At 36.2% G+C, this 16,455-nt stretch overlaps 1 long non-coding RNA gene across 1 annotated transcript in view; it reads left to right on the top strand.

Annotated features, from left to right (window-relative positions):
• The first annotated feature begins 556 nt into the window (after positions 1–556).
• Positions 557–16,455, top strand: part of LOC102022697 — a 40,739-nt gene continuing 24,840 nt past the window's right edge. The window contains exons 1-2 of the long non-coding RNA XR_260411.2: positions 557–684; positions 6,469–6,632. This is a non-coding gene — a long non-coding RNA (uncharacterized LOC102022697). The remainder of the gene's footprint in view (positions 685–6,468; positions 6,633–16,455) is intronic.

Raw genomic sequence — 16,455 nt, 5'->3', positions numbered from 1 at the left:
TGAGTTAGCAGCTAACTTCTTCCTATCCCAAATGGAAGATGGATGTCTTTAAGACTATGTCATCCTATGACATTCTTCACAGAAAAAGATTCCAGGTAGAAATTCTGAAATGTAACCTGAATGATAAGCATGTAAAATATTTATAATGTTAATATTACAGTATGATATAAATATTATATGTATAAGGCAAATTAATGCTATACAACTTGTGACATTAGATGACCATTTAAAAATATCATTGGACAAAATAAAATTTAAGAGGAATATGATCTACCAACAGTGACCTAAAACTATGGTGTGTGTTGCAAAGACACATTGCCTTTCATCCCCTCTCCCTCTCTCCCAATACATGTTTCCCATTGTGCATGCTATTTTCTAAAGCACTTCTGGAAGTCTTCCTTTGTGAGTGTTTTAGAATGGGTGATAAAAGCGTATGGTAAATGCTGTTGCCAAGTGCTGTCCAATGAAAAGACAAGCTGATGAAAATGTCACAATGTGTCCTCATCCACTTAACCACTGGATCTGGCACATGCAAACTTTTGGCTCTTCCACAAAGTCAAAATGGCCATGAAAGGTAAATATTCTGCATCAGTCTAGCACATCAAGACAAGTACAACAATAGAACTGAAGACACTCAGGATAGAGATTTCCAGAATGGTTTCAGAAAATGAGAAGGGCAATAGGGTAAGTATGTTTGAAGGGGAAGGTATTTTGAAGGGGATTAAAGGCAATATATCTTTGAATATAATTTTAGATCATGGCAGAAAGAAAGATATCATGTTAGTTGGTTACAAAAAAATACTATGGCAATATCTTTTCTATCAACATTGATATCGATTCTAAAGATTCTATTTAAACCCCCAGCAATGTTCTGTTTGAAAATTAACAAATTGAATGCAAAATTTGTATGGAAGATCAGAAGGCCACAAAAAACCCAAAGAATACTGGAAATTAAAAGCCAGGGTAGGGGACCTGTGATACCAGGAATGGAGAATTTAACTTGTTTCTCTTTTTAAAATTGGCATGTAGTTCAAATTACCATAAAATTCAACATTTTAAAGTGAATATTCACAGTGTCTTTTTAAAGATTGCACGTGAACTGAGAAAGTAAAGGGTTCCTTCTTCTTATTACTTTCTGTCCATAAGGGATGTGTTCTTTCTATGCTGTCCACATGAGCCCTGAACCTGACATGTTGGGCCATAGTGATCTTTCTGTCTCATTCTGCTGAGTGCCTGGGATTACAGTGCACACAACTTTGCCTAGACTGACTTGTCATTATTCCTTAAAAAATTGTGTTAGTCAGCCTTCTGTCACAGTGGCAAAATCCTTAAGGTAATCAGCTAAGCATGAGGAAAGATTTGTTTTGGTTCATGGTTGGTTGGCTCCATTTTTTCTTTTTGGTACTGGGAAACAAACTCAGGACCTTGCGCTTGCCAGGCAGGCACTTGTGCAGCTGAGCTATAACCCTGGGGCCAACAGATTCAATTTCACCAGGGCGTATTTCTGGAAGTTTCCATCACTTCCCCATAGTGTCACAGGCTGCTGCTGAAGCCTTTAGCACAGGTGCCTTAGAGAACCACTTCAGATTCAAAATCTAAAATTCTTCCCCCAGCCTTGAAAAGCTGATCGCCCAATGTAAAATGCATCTGATGGTCTCCAAAGGCTCAACAGTTTCAAAATTGCTCAAAAATCCAAGCCTAAATCACTTCTAAGACTCAAATCAAATTCTTACCTGCGAACCCCTGTAAAAAACAAGCAAACAATCTTTCGTACTTCTAAAGTAGCCATTCCAATCCAAAAGGGAGAAATAGGAAAATAGCAAAGAAGAATGAGATCAAGCAAGATCAAACTTCAGTCAGGGCAACATTAAATCCATCAAGTCAATGTCTGGCATCTGGTGGTGGGACATAGGCATTCAAAGCCTTGGGAAGCACTGTGCCAAGGCCTTGCTGGCTGCAGCTCAAGAACCACTGTCTTGGGCTAGCTTTGTTTGTTGCCTACCGTTTCCCCGAGCATTTTCCCATGTTCCTGGCATCTCTAACATCCTGTGCTCTCCATCACAGCTTTGACTTCACTCTTAGAGGTTCAGTCACCCTCCTCGCACAGGCTACATTCACGGACTCTGCACTTGCCACCAAGTGCCTTACCTGTGAGGCTTTCCCTTGAAATCTCAGGGGAAGCTTCCATGATCCCATAAATCTTATATTCTGTATGTCTGCAAAACCAGCATTGTATGAATAAAACCAAGGTCTGCTGCTGACTGGAGCTGTGTCCAATCAAACCACATCTGTAATGGCCTCTGAGTGCCTGGTTGGCTGAACCCAGAGAAATAAATACCAAACAAACAACAAACAATTCTTCAAGTGGCCCTGTGCAAGCAGTATGCACCATCTCTCTCTCTCTTTCTCTCTCAAATAAATGTATGAATGAATGAATGAATGATGAATAAGCAGTCTTTGAGACTGCAGCAAGCAGGATCTTGTTGATTCCTGAGATGGTATATTTTTGATTGTCCTGTTATAAAGAATTTGACTTATTTTTAATAGTGCTATAAACTTTGCAACCATGTTCTCCTTGATTGAAACTTTAAATGCATTCCTTTTATGGCCAAACTGTAGCTTTTTGCAATGGTAACTGAAGATCAACTGTATTTGTTTTAAGACTTTTGGCCACATAACTAGGAATGCAATAAATGGGTAATATGCTAAATCTCTGCAGCTTTTTAAGGAATCATCAGCTGCTTCTGACAACAGCTGTACAGTTTCATATTCTAATTAGCAAAGCATGAAGTTTTCAATTTCTTTACAAGTATTTTTTTATTTTCAGTTTTATATTGTAGCCATTTCATTAGGTATAATGTGATATATTATTGTGGTTTTGACTTGCATTTGTCTAATAACTAAGGGCATTAAAGATCTTTTCATGCGTTTACTTGACCATTTGTACCTCTTCTTTGGAACAATGCCTATTTAGATCATTTTCTTAATTTTTATTTGAGTTGTTAATAGTTGCACAACATTAAATATTCTACAGAGCTGTTCCCTACCAGGAAGAATATTTTGAAGTATTTTCTCCCACTTTATGGCTTGTCTTTTTACCTCACACTCTTCATTGCAAAAAACTTTTGATGAATCCCCAAATGTCTATTTTTTCTTCTTTAATCCCTCGTGCTTTGCTATGTATTCAGAAACTTTTGAGTAATTCAACATAGTGAAGATGTTTTTCTTCTAAGAATTTCATAGTTTTAGCTCTTAAGTGTAAGTCCTTCATTTGTGTTAAGTACATTTTTGCTTATGAGTGTGAGGTAGGTCAGAATTTCATTGTTTAGCATGTGGATAATTCAGTTATTCCAGGACCTTTTGTGAAGAGACTATACTTTCCATCTGAATAGTCATAGTGCATTTGTCAACTATTACAGAGCGTATTAATAATTATTTTAACCCACAGTCATTAATGCATTAGCAGAATAATAAGTTAATTGGTAAGTGTACATGTATGTATAAATATATCTAAAGGAAAAATGTGATTAAAATAGACTTTACCTCACACATTACATGAGTTGATTTTACATTATCTGTAGATGAGGAGCAAACCTGTATGAATTTAAAGCAGAAAAATTTTTATTCCAAAGATAAAGTAATATTGTTTTCACATTACTCAGAATCTTCAAACTATAAAAGAATAGAATACCAGTTTTATCAGATTAAAATTAAGATTATAGGCTCATCAAAGATATCAGAATGAGAATGAAAAGATAAGCCAGAAATAATACAGAGACCTTCAAATTAACAAGTAAAACATAAATATCTCAGTAGATAAGTGCAGTTTTATAAAATACGTAATTTGAATGACCAATACACACAAAATACAATGTGCAACCTCATGGGTAAGTGAAAAAATGAAAATTTTGATTATAGTAAGAGCAGGTTCACATCAGATTGGTAAATATTTAAAAGTCTCATAAAACCAAACATTGGCTAGAATCTATCTATCTATCTATCAATCTATCTATCTATCGATCTATGGAATCAAATAAAAACTGTTTCAGTGAATAATAGTACATCTACCTTGGAAAGTAATTTGGCATTATAAGAAAAAAATCAAATTTTCATGTGTTATATATCTTTCATTCCTCTCCTAGGTACAAACTCCAAAGTCTTATGCATGTATAAAATCACACAGATTTCTGCCTAAGAAGAAATGGATAAACAACTTTAGTATAATCATAAAATGAAAAACTATAACAGTTAAAATAAATAATACCCTTCTATTGAACAATATAGAATAATGTAAAATTATAATTTTGAGCAAAAAAAGACACATAACAGTAAATTTTAAGTATAATTCCCATTGTGTGGGATTTATAAAGACCCAGAGGAGGTCACAAATACATATCTTAAGGCAAAATGTCAAGAGGGCAACAAAATTCAAAATTCAGTACAGTAATTATTATCTCTGAAGTTACCAAGAAAAGGTGCAATTGAACAGGGACGTAAGCTATTCTGACGTAATGGCGATAATGAAATGTTTCATTTCTTGCACTATGTTGTTTCTTTACTCCTAACCTCATGAACTAACCTGTAAATTGCTTGAATATTTAGGAAAAGTGATTTTTTTTTGAGAAGCAGAGAGTTTGGAGAATAGTACTTGACCCAATTCTATGCATCAAAACCTAAATCCTTCAGGCTTATCAGATTAAATCAAAATGGATCCTGCATAACTCATCCGTGGCATAATTGTTACCAAATTACATGATTAATTCAGAAGTAATAGGAGTTGATACCTCAGACTTTTGATTTTAGTTCATTTTAGACTGAACATGTTTACCATATAAATAACAGTTGTTCACATACTCTTGTGCAATCTTCCTCTCTTTCTCACATCACTTTAAAGTTCCAAAATTTATTAAGATATGACCTATTTTAGTGTCGATTTAGCCAGTGGTATCCCTTCTCTGTGCTTCTGGCCTGGTCTCTTTAGGATTTGCGGACTTCCTTGCTTTCCAGCATAGCATAAGGTTCTGGCTCCGGGCCTCCACAAAGGAGTAGAACAGATACTAGTATCTATTTCACTGAAAGCAAACACATACTTTGAAGCTGTTACCAGTGTTTGCTATTTTGTTATTGTTATTATTTAGTGCTATGTTTTGAAATTGTCTTCTGAGTTAGTGGCCACATATCAGGCCTCCGTGCATCGATCATAGACAGCTTTTGTCAAGAGAAATCTGCTTGCAAATAAAGTCTCTATGTGTTTAATTACTCTGAATTCAAAGTGGACTATTTAAAGTTGGTAAGTATGTGAACTAGATCTTCCCTTGCTTGCTCTCCCTACTAAGGCTGGTAGGTATAGATGCTCAATTAATACATGAAACATGGTACTGAGTACAAGCACACCTCTGTGTATGCCGGGGTTTGCCCTTGTATAAACACAGAGCTAGGCTGGAATGAGGATGGGGAGGATCTGTAAAGGAGCAGAAACCCAATTTCATCTTCATCTCCTCTGAAAAGCTGATTGGCCTCTATTTTTCTAGGTGATGACCTTTGTCTGAGGATTGAAGGGGCTTGAAATGACCCTCACAAATGCTGTTGTTGAGTTGTTGACTTTCAAAGAAGGATCTTCCCCCTGGCTCCTGCTCCTGGTTCCCACCCCTCTCAGAAAGCAGTGGGCTTTTGAGTGACTTATGCTTCAGTGGTTGAAACTATTGGAGCTGACACAAACACTACGGGCAGACCTTGGAGCCACACGCTCGGCCTGACTTATGTCAACATTGTCCCGATGACAGCATTCCCTTACCCCATCTGCAGCTGCAAGGGAATCCATTATTTTTCCAATCCCGAGGGAAGGAAAAGGTCTCTGGCATCATTACTCCTAGGCAAATGTAACTGACTCTACCGCGTACCCTAATTTGCTTGCCATAATTATAGGTCGTTCACCCGCTTTGTTATTTTCAAACCCCTCCCCTTCTTTTTTGTTCTTATCAATAATTAATGTGGCCTGTGTATTACACTGCTGTAATATTTGGATATTATGAAAATGCTAATAATAACAAGGTAGCGTCAGCGACGCCCTGGTTTTATCAGCTGGTCAGATGCTCTATTAGGCAGCCAGTGAGCAGTTCAAGCAAATTGGTTATGTTAATGTCCTGTAGTACTTGGAAAAGATGAGGAGTTGGCAATTAATTTTTTCCAAGCTTCAGGCCGACAGGCAAATTTATATTCCTCCCTCTCAGTGGGATCAGGCTAAGAGAAGGTGAGGAGGGAAAGCAAGCTTCAAGTAGCTTTCCAGGATCTAATTGAATGGTGCTAAATAAAGCCTAGAGAAAACGAGGGAGAGGGGAAGGAGTGTACCCAACAATGGCAAGCAGTGTTCCTTCCCATTCATTCCACTGACAGGGCTTTTGTAACTTAAACCTGTTTTATTAATTATGTTTGACATTTCCTTAATTAGTTTCATTTACATCCCATCAGCTCCTACCAGACGATAGCTCCATACATCATTTTACTAGAAGAGCCTGATGCCTACAGAATTATAACAACAACAGACACTTTTATGGAATTTACAGAAAATCAGTGGACAACCTTTTCCATTGTACATGATTTTCCAGCCAGGAAAGGATGGACTAGATTATCTGGTAATATTATTTTCTAAATTTCCAAGCTATATCAATATATTAATAAGGTTAAAATCATCCAAATTATAGGTGTTTATGTTCTCAAGTGAATTACCTGCTGTAGATTTTTACTAAATTTTGAAGATTACCAATTAGATAATATAGATGCAAACCTGAGTAAATGAAGAAGGGCCATAAACATAGCAGAAATGGCCTTAGTCCTTGCAACCTAATATCCTCTGCTCTGACCAGTCAACTCTACCTTCTTGGCCTTGCCTGGGAACTCAGCCAGCTCTCAGACAGAGGAGTTTCAAGCTTAACAACCCCTTAAGTACAAAGTTGAACAAACATAATGAATGAATAAATTAAGAGCCCCAGGTCCTGGTCTTATCTGCCCAAATTCACTTTGTAACTATGACATTGAACCCTCTGCCTTTGCTATAAGAATATGGAATAATATAATACATATGATGGTATTTGTCAGCATGAAGTGCTGTGCTCATATAAGGCACTATTTTTGTTGGCATTTGTGTTGTCTGGGTCTTATGTCTGTGATAGAAGTAAATTTCAGGGCTCCTGATGACTGTAATTGTGAGCCTGACTTAAGAGGCTGACTTCTAGTCCTGAGCTGTTTTGCAGAGAGCCCTGAGCCTTCATTTCCTAATCCTCTCTCCTTCTTGGAGCTCACAGTATGAAACCAACCAAATTCCTTGACTGCCAAGCTTCTCCTGGTTAGGATGACCTCACTACTACTCAGCTCCAAGAATGATATTTGCATAAAATTTATATTCAGAATCAATATAAAATTAATGAAGTTTGCCAAAACTGTTTTGTCCAGCAACTAAGAACTCTAAGACTTGGTTATTAATATTACCAGTTACACAAAACCATGTGGACACAGTCTTCTAATGACTGCTACTGCTATCCAGCTTCCACTGCTTGCATTCCCAGAAATTCTCGATATTTTTTATTGAAATTATAATCTAGGGGTATGATGGATATTGGTTTTATAATGTCTTATGGACCAAAAGCCAGTGGAGGTAAATGTGTGGCTGTTTTCCTGGATCTTGTGTATTTGAGGCTGAGCTTCAGGGACAGGATTGGCACTGCTTCCAAGGAATGAACATAGCATGGGCTTCTATTAATTAATTGGTGACTTCTACTTAGGTTAATCCATAACAGTTTAATGAGCGCCAATGAACCAGCACTATCCCATAATTCATTATTGGATATATGAAAGTTTATATTAATGAATCTTTTATTTCTCTAACAACTAAGCATTTTTTTTCCTCTCTGGATCCAACCTTTTTTATTATACTTAAGTTTATTGGTACAATTTAAATATGCATAATGATCACATTCATCATAGGGAATTTGTACCTGTACATAATATATCTTAGTTCGTTTTTCCCCATTTCCCTCCTCTCTCTTCAACCTTTCTTCTTCTACTTATTTACAAAGCCTTGTTTCCATTTCATCCTTTGTTCTCCCATTTTTTCTTCTTCCTTCCATCCCTCTGCCCCCAATTCCCCTTTCCCTTTGAACAATTACTTCCTATTCCACATTATCTATTATAAACTTTGGTTCTTATTTATGTTTTAAGTTTCTCACATCAGAGAGATAATGTGTGTCTGATTTATTCACACTTGTGTGTCTGATTTATTTCACTTAAGAGTAAGGTACATCTGTTTAGCTATAAATCTCTCAAGTTTATTCTTCTTTATGACTGAGAAGTACCTCACTGTATGAAAAAAAACCCACATCTTTTTATCCATTCATCACTTGATGGGCGTCTGGGTTGTTTCCAAGATTTGGCTATGACAAATTGTACTGCTATAAACATGTGTGCACACATATCACTGGGTGTGATGTTTTTAAATCTTCTGAGAAGATACCCAAAAGGGAAATAGCTGGGTCAAATGGAACCTGTAGTCCTAGCTTTTTGAGAAATCTCCACTGTGATTTCTATATTGGTTGCACCAGTCTACAATCCCACCAACAATGGAAAAGTGTTTTTCCCCCCATGTTCCTGCCAGAAATTGTTATTGGTTGATTTGTTGATGATAGCCATTTTTTCTGGAGTAAGATGAAATCTTAGCACTGTTTTAATTTGCATCTCTCAAATGATCAGTTATATTGAATATTTTTTCATGTACTTTTTGTCATCGGTATTATTCATTTCAGATGCCATTGTTTGGATTGGGTCTTTAAAATTGGGGGAATCTAAGTTTTGAAAATTCTTCATATGTTCTAGATATTTCTCCTTTGTCTCCTACCCAAGAGCAAGGGATATCTTTTCCTTTCCTGACATCCTCTTTAAACTCCTTTTTCAGAGTACTATAATTTACAATGGCGAGATCTTTTAATTCCTTTGTTAGATTGATGCTTAAGTACATCATTTTTGATGCTATTATGAAAGATGTGGTTTCCCTAATTTCTCTCTCAGTGAGTTTGTTATTTGTGTACAGGAATGATATTGATTTTTGAGTGTTTGCTTTGTATCCAGCTATGCTGCTGAATATGATTATTAAAAATCTAGAAGTCTTTTGGTGGGGTTTTGGTGGTCTTCTAAGTAGAGTATCATGTCATCTGCAAATAGTGATAACTTCTGCCTTTCCTATTTTTTTGCCTTTTATTTCTTTCTCTTATCTAATTGTTCTAGCTGTTTCCAGGATTATCTGAACAGAAGTAGTGATAGTGGACATCCTTATCTTGTTCTGTGTTTTATTTTATTTTATTTTTCTAAATTAAATTAAACTTTTTTTGGTACTGGGAATCAAACTCAGAATCTTGGGCTTGCCAGGCACACACTTGTGTTGCTGAGCTATCTTCCCAACCACTGTTCCTTATTTTAAGGAGAAAGCTTTCCATTTTTGAACAGTACATGTGATATTTGCTGTTGGTGTGTCATAGATGGCTTTGATCATATTGAGGTAAAGATAATCTATTCCCATTTTCTGTAGTTTTTACCACAAATGGGTTTTAGACTCTGTCACATGCTTTTACTGCATCTGTTGAGATGAGCATAGGGTTTCTATTCTTGGGTCTGTTAATATGGTGTATTATACTTATTGATTTGTGTATATGGAGCCATCCCTGTATCCCTGGGATGAATCCTATTTGTTTATGGTGTATACTTTTGATGACTTTCTGCATTCTGTTTTTCAGTGTCTGTTGAGAATTTTTGCATCTATGTTCATTAGGGAGATTGGCCTGTAGTTCTCTTTTTTGTTGGGTCCTACTCTGGTTATGGTATTAGGGTAATACTAGTTTCCATGAATGACTTTGGGAGTATTATTTTCCTTTCAGTTTCACTACAGAGTTTGAGGAGTTGTAGCATTAGATTTTTCTCTAAATTTGTGGTACAGTTCAGCTGTGAATCCATGAGAATCTGGATTTCTGCATTTCTATTCTTTTTCTTCATTGATAAGTTTTTAATTACATTTTCAATTTCATTGACTGATAATGGGTTATTTATAATTTTTATATCTTCTGGATTCAAATTTGGTAATTTATATATATTTAGGAATCTGTCTATTTCTTCTGTATTTCCTTCTTTATTAAAGTTTCTCAAGGTATTGATGATCTTCTGGGGTTCTGCAAGATCAGCTGTGAATTCATCCTTTTCATTCCTAACTGCATGAATTTAAGTTTTTTCTCTCCTTTTTTGTGATAAGATAGGCTAAAGGTTTGTCAATTTTACTTAAACATTCAAAGAACAAACTCTTTGATTCATTTAATTTTTCTATTGTTTTCTTATTCTCAGTAGCATTAATTTCTTCTCCCTTGTATGAGCTTTGTGATTCATTTGGTTATTTTCCTTGAAGTTTGAAGTTCAACAATAAGTTCTTTATTTAAGCTCCTTCTGGTTTACCAGTGTAAAAGTTCACTGTTATTAATTGTCCTCTTATGACTGCTTTCATTGCATACCACAAATTTTGTCATGTTTTATCAGCATTATCATTTAACTGTATATACTATTAGTTTCTTCTTTAAGTTCTTCTGTGACCCATTGGTTGTTCGGTAGGAAATTACTTAATTTCCATGTGTTTATGGAGTTTTGGTGATTTCTTTTGCCATTGATTTCCAATTTCATGGCACTATGGTCTAATAATATGCAGGGGAGAATTTCAATTTTTTTCCTTTACTTAAGCATACTCTAGAGTCTAATATGTGATCTGTTTTGGGAATGCCCCATGTGCTGTTGAGAAGAATGTGTATTCTGATGTTATGGGCTGGAATACTCTGTAGACATCTACTAAGTACATTTGTTCACAGATTTTGTTTTGTTCTGATAATTGTTGACTTTTTGTCTAGTTGATCTATCTATTCCTAACAATGAGTTATTGATGTCTTCCATTGCAATTATATTAGTGCTTATTTGATTTTACATGTATTTGTTTTATATAGGTGGGTGCCTCTGTATGTGGTGCATATATATTTATGATTGTTATCTCTTCTTGTACTTTTCTCTTAAGAAGTATGTAGTGTCCTTCTTTATCTCTTTTGATCCGTCTTGGGTTGATGTTCACATTGTTTGTGAATAGGCTAGGTACTCTTGTTTTTTTCTGAGTTCCTGTCACATGGAGTATTGGTTTCCATCTTTTGACTCTCAATCTATGAATTTCTGTTTCAGTTAAATGTGTTTCTTGGATGAAGCATTTTGTCAGATCTTGTGTCTTGATCTATTCTGCCAGTCTATTTTTTTTTTTTTTTTTTTTTTTTGGATTGGAGAATTGAGACCATTTATATTGATGGTTACAACTGATATGCATTGACTTGTCTTTGTCATATAATTTACCTGTTGATGATTCCCTGTCTTTTTCCCTCTGTTTAATTGCTTCCCCTACCTGGTGGCTTCTTTCTATTGGTACTTCTGGAATTATGGGCTTTGGATTTTCTTTCTGTAATATCCTTCAGGATTATTTGTAGATCTTGTCTGCTGTTATGAATTTCATCAATACTTTAGTTATCATAGAAATATCTTATTTCACCATTAATTCTGAAAAGTAATTTTGCAGGATACATCAGTCTGGGCTGGAAGTTGTTTTCCTTCAGGGTTTAAATACTTCACCCTAAGCTCTCCCTTACCTAAAGACTTGTGTTGAGAAGTGTGTTGTGGTTCTGATAGGCTTTCCTTTATATGAGATTTGTTTCTTTTCTTTAAGAGATTTTAATATTCTGTCTTTGTGTTGAATTTCTGGATTCTTGATTATTATATGCCTTGATGTAGATTTATTTTGGTCATGACTGAGTAGAGTTCTGTATGCCCTAATTTTCTGAATGTCAAATTCTTTTTCCATGCTTGGGAAGTTTTTGCTATTACTTCCCTGAACAGGTTTTTTATATCACTTGTGCTGATTAGTGCATTTTCATTGACTCCAATCAGTCTTATATTGTTCTTCTTTGCTTTGTCTTGTAGTTTTTGGATTGTTTTTTCATAGCTTCTTGTCATTTTTAAGAGATCTTTCTTTTTGTGATCACTAACCATGATCCTGTCTTCTAGGTCTGACAATCTGTCTTCACTTTCTTTCATGCAGTTTTGAAAACTTTCAATAGAATTTTTAATTTCCTGGATATCTATTTGAATCTGTTTCATGTCTTCTATTTCTTTCCTATGTTAGGCATTCACAGTTTCCATTATTATTCTATATTCCTGCATTTTTTATCTATGTATACTCTAGATTTGCTGAACAATACCTTCATTATGATCATCTCATTTTTTTAACTTGTGAAATTATTTCTGTTTTGATATCTTCTATAGCCTCATGAGTATATCTATCTTTCTATCTATCTATATGTATATATAGAGAGACATATTTTTTCTATTGACATTCCAGTAAGTACTTGTGGATGGTTTCTGATTTCCTCTATCTCATTGTCTCCTGGATTTGTCCTTCATGAGTTGGAAGTCTGGGACTGCATTTTGTTTCTGCATCTTGTCATTTTCTATTTTTTTTTAAATTTGTTTTCTGTGTTATTGTTTGTATGTTTCTTATGTTAAGTAGCTTTATCACTGATATCAAAGCTTCCCTAGGAAATTTCTATTCCTCTGAGAGTCTTCTAGGTGTAGCTGGCTATTGGTGTTTGTTTTTGTCCCAAGATCCTATCTTCTCACTTTATTAGGGATGATACATTGCCACTTATTTGGCTTAGCACCCAGTGCTTTAGTAGTATGATGATGATTATGACCTCAGATTATCACAGTGTTATCATACAAGAGTGAACAACTGATTGCAAGTGTGGCATCTTGGTTAAAGTAGCACGACTAGTAATAACAATATCATCAAGCACAGCCTAGAAACTGATAATCTGTGGCAACTGCTAATTTTGTACCTCTAACCATAGAAGCAAGTTCTATAGTTATATAACAACATCCAACATAGACCAGGAGTTTGCATACCGTGGGTTTCCCCTTGGTATGATAATTTCTTCCTTCGGGGAAGAGAAATTTAAGAGGTATAGGGACAAATCAGAGTGATAGCTGAAGAGAACTATAGTAGAAGCAAGGCTGAAAGACTAAGAATGATCACCCAAACTTTGGGAAACTGAGAGGAGGACAGGAGAGAAAGAACAAAGGAGAAAGCAAAAGAATTTAAATGAAAAACAGACTACAGACAGTGTTCATTCACTTGTAAGTCTCAGAGAACACCAAAAGACTGGTGAGGAAAGAGAGAGGCAGGACAGAGAAAACAAACCAAACAATAATAATCAATATACCACAACCCCCAAATTAAAAATATATATAAAAAATAAAATAAAAATAGAAAAAAAAATATTCAAAGCTAAGAACTCCTCTGGTGCCACTAGTTCCGTGTTAGTTCCCCAGTCAGAGCCAGAATCTATACTGAAGTACTCCATCAAGTCTGCAGTAGTATTACTGCTGAGTGCAGGGCTAATCTTGGCCACAACCTGACCATTCTCACACCTGTTGATGATAGGGTGAGGGGACTGGTCCAAGGCGACTTGCCTCTTGTTTGTGGGCAGGTGGTGGTGCTTGTCCCACCCAAGGTTGCTTTTGGCTTGCACAGCAAGTCACAAGGTGGTGGGGGCAGGGGTGCACTTGTTCCCTTACCAGTCAAGGCCTCTTGTCTGCTTATGCCTCTGCACTGAAAGCTGGGGGGCAGTACCCTTGTCCTACTGCAGGCTAAGTCCACTTGCCTGTTCACACTGCAGGCCATGGTGGATGCTTCTAGTCCTTTGTAGCTTGGTCTAAGACTGACTTTGGCATTCACCAAATTAGAGTCTGCATTCCAGCTCCTACTGCTAAGTTCCCCCAAGTCTACTGTCCAACTGCCAGCTCTCTATTGTGATTGGACTGCCCTTCCCTCATTCCACTCAGGCACATTGACAAAGAAGAGGCTCCGGGGCTGTTCTGTTGCTGGAATTCCAGTCCAAGAGCACTTGAGACAAAATGGCAGCCCCACTCTCCAGCCCCTACTCCATGGGACAGGGTGTGGGGTGAAACTGCTCTGGTACACTCACCAGCGAAATGGCTGTGGGGTGAATAGCTCAGGAAAGTGTCTCGTATTCTCACTGCTGTCTCAAACTGCACAAGACTTTCCTGGAACAGGTCAAGTCTGTCTCTCAGTGAGGAGCAAATTTCAATGACACATGATGTTTATTCAACTGTTACTGGTTCCTATTATTATTGTTGCTTCCTATTTTTCCATGCTGTAGGTTCCCACCTGCCAGCAAGCCCAACACTAGGTCACTGGTTGGATTTATCCTCTAAAAATCGTTATAAAATTCTTTCCTGTTTTAGAGAAACTGATGATTCTCCTCTTCTCTGAACCAATTGGTGATATGAAGTGGTCTTTTCCCAGTTTCTTAAGTATCCTTTTTCTCTAGACTTCTCCCAATATTTGCACGTTTCATTTTCATAGGGAAAAAAGGAAATACAAAGAAAAAAGTTTCCCTCATGAGCTCTCCCAATGTTCCTGTATTTTAATTTGTTTTCCCTATTAAAAGTCTTAAAGGAGCCTCAGATATGTGCCTAACTTGATCCTTTCTCTGTTTATCTTGCAAACTCGCTTAAACTTCTAAATTGGTAGAAGATTTCTGAAATGCATCTCTTCTCTGTTCATTAATGTCTACAATCCCAGTTTATAATCCCAGGTTTTGGTGACTTTTAGGGGCAACTAGGCCTTCCATCTTGAAACCCAAGTTAGCCTTCTCCTCATTCTTCTAATATTCCATCCATCAGAACAACAACCAGCAAAACCCCAAAATCAAAGAACCTATTCTGCAAGAGAAGCAGTGCTTGAGTGTTTGCCAGAAGGAGGGTCAAATTTGACTCCTTTAAGAATTTGAATTGAGTGAGGAAAAGGAAAGTATATATGTGACTATTAACATGTAGAGAATAAAAGAAGTGGTCCAGTGAGCATGTGATCACTGCTTGTAAAGCAGCCAGCATTTCAACAGCTCTGTTCCTATTCTAAGGTCAATGTCACCCTCTAAATCACCCAGTCAAGAGTATATAATTTTTTCAGTTTTGTTTCTGTCTAATTACTCTCTTATCTGACTTCCACACTACTGGTTATTTTTGCTTAGATGACTTTCCCTTGACTTCTTTCAACTTTTTTTTTTGTCTCGCAATAACATCTCTAAAATGCTAAAATGACATCTTCATATTGTGAATTCCAGCAATTCCTGCTTTTAGTTTCTTTTAATGAAGCTAGACACATTCTCTTTATGTCCTATTTCATCCATGTCACTCTTTGAATGATTTCACTGTCTGTTATCTAGAAATTTAAATGTCTTACTCTAAGATTCAAAGTCCATCTCCCATTTCCTCTCCTGGCCATCTACTCTAAGTCATGATAGTCATTGCTTGGGACTTCACCCTGGGTTTGCTCAGATCTTGATTAAGTGGACACTACTTTTTTCTGTCTGCTGTGTTTCCCACACATGATTGATTGTCCACCAGCCCAATTTCCTCCGGTATGCACTCCCCAGCTTACTGGGAAGATGTTCCTCATTTCAATTCTCATTTTTCTATCTCCATTCTTCACTTCCAGTCCTGCTCTTACCCTGAATTGTTCTTATGCAGTTATTTTGAGCTAATATTTCTCATCTGAGTTTTTGTTTAATTTGTTAGCTCTTTATGACTTCTTTCTCTAACGAGACAGTAAGAGCTACTGTTTCTATATGTTTAACTTTCTGAATTGCACATGTGTGGTGTTAGTGAAACAGCAGTAAAAAGTAGGGCAATATGTTGTGATTATCTGTGCTGATACAAAGTTACAGGAACATCAGCACAAACTGGCACTCAGAAACTCATATGTGAGAATTAACACTTTCAGAAAACAGTGTCTATTGATTTATTTAAAGGAGCAGGTGATACTTAAATTTTTTGACCAATTTTGCATGCTTATATCTGGTAATTTGAACAACTAATTTGAAGACAACACTATGCAATATAACAACCATTGTTGAATCCCTACCATCTTGGCTAGTGAAGCTGTGTATCATTTCTAATTGATTTGCTATTTTTTGTTCTCTTTAGTGTTTGATCTATCTTGCATTCTTACATTTGGTAAACTTCATTGAAGATTACAATATGTAATACAATTGCCAGTTTGAAACCCTGTATCATTTTTATTGTTTTTGTGTCATTTTCTTTTTGTCTGTGTTATTATTTTTTATTTTCTTCAAAAGAAAAGAAAATAAATCAATACACTATAATAAAATTTCCAGTGGAATGAAGAATAATTTATAGAAGAATCAAGACATTGGAAGAGAAGGAAAGACCCATAACACCTCTACAAGAAGATCCCTAACACCTCTACCCTTGGACAAAAACTCATCTAGTTGGTACATTTTATAATCTTTTTTTTTTTTT

Source organism: Chinchilla lanigera, unplaced genomic scaffold, assembly GCF_000276665.1.
Source record: "Chinchilla lanigera isolate Chin_1 unplaced genomic scaffold, ChiLan1.0 scaffold00015, whole genome shotgun sequence".
In the NCBI taxonomy this organism is placed as follows: Eukaryota; Metazoa; Chordata; class Mammalia; order Rodentia; family Chinchillidae; genus Chinchilla; species Chinchilla lanigera.
The sequence above is the reverse complement of the archived record's forward strand: the minus strand, read 5'-3'. Positions and strand labels throughout refer to the sequence as shown.